This window comes from Priapulus caudatus, unplaced genomic scaffold, assembly GCF_000485595.1.
Source record: "Priapulus caudatus unplaced genomic scaffold, Priapulus_caudatus-5.0.1 Scaffold11, whole genome shotgun sequence".
NCBI lineage: Eukaryota > Metazoa > Priapulida > Priapulimorpha > Priapulimorphida > Priapulidae > Priapulus > Priapulus caudatus.
Window position 1 is genome coordinate 342,433 of NW_014577072.1, and position 3,591 is coordinate 346,023.

Genomic DNA, 3,591 nt, shown 5'->3' on the forward strand with positions numbered 1-3,591 from the left:
GTGCTGTCAACGTTTCCAAACTGTCAAACAACTCTGCCCGGACTCTAGCTTCGATCTCTTCTAGGCGATTTGTCACCCGCCGCACTGGCGCTCAATAGGTGCTCCCCAACGGCCAATACTGCGAAGGTTTTCATTAATCTGGGAGAATACCCACATTATCTGCTGCTGTCACTTACGGCTGGCTGATCTGTGAGTATGTTGACGCTATCATCGGTATGAGGAATCTGCAGAGAGGAAATGAGCTTGACGAGAGCGTGGATTTCAATAGAGTCTGTCAGCTAGGCGATCAGTTGTCTATCGTCAAGTCTGCCATGGGAAACGATTAATGTTGTTTTGTGTCAGTACACGCTGATCTCTTAGGGATATAATGGGTGCGGTGGACTAGGACTAGTGCTATAGATACTAGTACTGTTCGTTCCTCAGTCTGGTAACATACAAATGCCTGAATTGCAAAATGTAGATTGCATTTTGTTTATGATTGCATGACGATTATAGCTATAGTGACATATCGCCAATTTCCTACGCGTGAATTATAGGACCAGACTTTAAACTTTAGCATTGCATAACTGGCTCCTGCGCTATTTACACCCTTCCCGCCTAGTTTACATTCTATTTGAGAAAGCACAAAGAAAACCAACAGTATATACAAAGCCTCTAAACAAGTGGCGTCTCACACCCACATGTGCAAATTGTGTTCAAACAGTATAGTTTACTGAATGTCTTTGCCTTTCTCAGTTATCCAAACCTATCCATAATATTGGCATCCTGATCTGCAGTAACTTAGCCAGGCCGTGCACAAACACAGGTTCGTACTAAGTCCTTGAAGAATAAGGTCAAGCCTGACGAGTAAAGTTCACTGATCCTGGGTTATGTAAGGTCCTGACAGACTTAGCAGCGAAGGCTAATTAATGTGGGCAGCGCCTTTGTGATCACTGAGCCAGAATTCAAAATACTTACCAGGAGAAAAGCACGAAGCTGCATCCATCCCGTTAGCAAATATAGAAACTGCCTCTCGAACGACCATATAGACGTTCGAAGGCAACACATATATAGAACCACACACTCCACAGCTTCGATTTGTCTTAGTTGAAAGGACAAGCCGTCCATTAATGCATAAACGACGCTTCCGCGTTCTACCCATGAATATGAACGGCTAGATCAGCCAAATCAGATTTGTGACTTGTATAACAGGAAAGATATCCCGCTGTAATTTCTGAACACATAGGAAAGGGAATGGCGACGATATAATGAATCTAATCCAGCCACACAGGAAGACCACGTCATTCGTTGTAATACCGGTAATATTTTTTTTATAACATATCGTCTCATGTCTCATAAACATGAAATCACATTAATGAGATTCGCTACTCATTTAATAGACGCGGCTTTTGCATTTACTGATTATTTATATTTATCTACTGGTATGTTCGCCTACTAATCTGTCTATTTGTCTGCTTACCTGTCTGCTTTTCTGTCTGTCCGTATGTATGTATGTATGTATGTCGGTCTGTCGGTCTGTCGGTCTGTCGGTCTGTCGGTCTGTCGGTCTGTCGGTCTGTCGGTCTGTCGGTTTGTCGGTCTGTCTATCTGTCTGCCTGCCATCCTGCCTGCTCGCTACCTACCTATTACCTATACCTACCTATCTCTCTATCTATCTATCTATCTATCTATCTATCTCTCTCTCTCTCTCTCTCTCTCTCTCTATATATATATATATATATATATATATATATAATATATAAACACATATATGGAGTTTGCGATTTTCATGCAGATATACATACCTGTTGGTTTACAATTCAACGTCAAGTGCGGATATATGCCTGTTTTCAGATCAATGCATTCAAATCCACCCGCGGTACAAATCCACACAAACAGGCATGCAGCCACGAAGGCAACGCAGCTATAGAACACGATTCACATCTACATATACATCGTCGTGATGGCACCGAGCAGGTTACGTTCACACAACCAGCATCTCCGCAGGTCAGACTACAAATGACCCTTTAGGATGAGTTAACCTCCAGTAGATCGCCAAACCTAGCACCTTACGCGGGCACGGACACCTGCGGAGTGGCACAACACAACACAGATAGCCTGCGCCATTGTCTTACCTATCACTGATTAAACATCACATATTGAGTCTTGGCTAATCCGACAAGTGAGAAAGGACAGCCTGCAAGGAGAGCACGTAGGCAGCGAGAGGCCGGTGATGCTAATCCTATACGCACATGTGATGATGAAGCGCCCCTCCGACTACCCTCGCCCCCTATGTCATCTGAAATTGTTATGACTTAACCATGGAGTGTTAATTAGGACTCTACCTGTGTACACTACTGCAGCTCCCCAACTAGTGCAAATAACTGAAGATAAAGTGTTAATCCACTGGAGCCAGGATATCAGTTAGCAAGACCAGACAGACTAGATCTGATTCTAAATATGTTGCGTTGATACGATGTACCTTGCAAAGGACCTTGCCCTGACAAAAGACAAAAGGCAGTAACACGGACAAACAATGTACCCGCAGCTCCTAGTTAATGCAGCCTAATGTATATCTAACGGGCCCTGACAATGCCCGCGAAATCTGCGACAATATAAGAATTTTGACACAAGTCAACTATCTCTTAACACGAAAGAAAAATGTCAAAACACTTCATGTGCAAATTCTCTCTAAACGCTATTGTAGTAGGCCTACCTACTACGACAGTATTAAGAGAGAATTAATTGTTTATGAACGAATCTTCTCCCCAGCACGGATATCAAACTACTTGCTGCTAATGCAAAAGTAAAAATAACCATTAACCATTCATCTATTTACCATGTAACCAATTATCGATCGAATATTTCCCTTAGGTTTTCGCTTATAGCATATCAGCTCTCTTGAAGCCAGCCAGCGTCATGCTCTAAGTTACGAGCCAGCATGGCACAGCTTTTCACTATCTCAGCAATCGTAGTGCAGTAAGAACGTAGACTACAGACTAGATACACAGTCGTCGCAAACATTTCCGACGGGGCCGCATTGGCACCAGTTTGTGCTCGGTTATCTATAGTCTATATGTGTATGGAATATACATTGTCTCTACTTCTCAGCACACTCGCACACATTGCAAGTATATAAGATTATTTACCCCCACCCCGTCTTTTTTCAGCGACTGATGGGGACCCGTCTCTTTACCTTCGTCGATAATTCATGTTCTCTGGCTGCAGTTTTGACAGATCCTGGCACCTCGTCTGCGACACCGGCCTTTGAAATATCACTGGAGATAACCGGCAGGTATACATCGCATGATAGTGAAACGCATGGCTCTGTTTACACTACTCTTCACGGGGAATTACTAGCATTATTGAATGCCTCGCTGCATTACCGTGTGTGTGGCAAGAACAACAGTCGATGTTGCTTTACCTGTCTGACATGCGCAACGGATGCGTCCCCTAATATAACATCATGCGATGCCGATCCGAATATATTCTGATAACAGGTATGCCATTTTTTCAGCGTTGATTCTTTTCTTTCCAGTTCATTCAGCTTCAGAGCAGACCCAGGACCCTTCGTCGTCTTTCCTACTTTGTGTTTTTCATAGGAAAAGCGTT

General features: G+C 43.4%; 1 protein-coding gene across 3 annotated transcripts in view; it reads right to left on the reverse strand.

Moving 5' to 3' along the window:
- Window positions 1–2,052, reverse strand: part of LOC106807517 (PR domain zinc finger protein 16-like) — a 59,696-nt gene extending 57,644 nt beyond the window's left edge. For all 3 annotated transcript variants that reach the window (XM_014809878.1, XM_014809887.1, XM_014809869.1), the window contains exon 1: window positions 1,785–2,052. The gene's annotated coding sequence lies outside the window, so the exon portion shown is untranslated. The remainder of the gene's footprint in view (window positions 1–1,784) is intronic.
- Window positions 2,053–3,591: the final 1,539 nt, after the last annotated feature.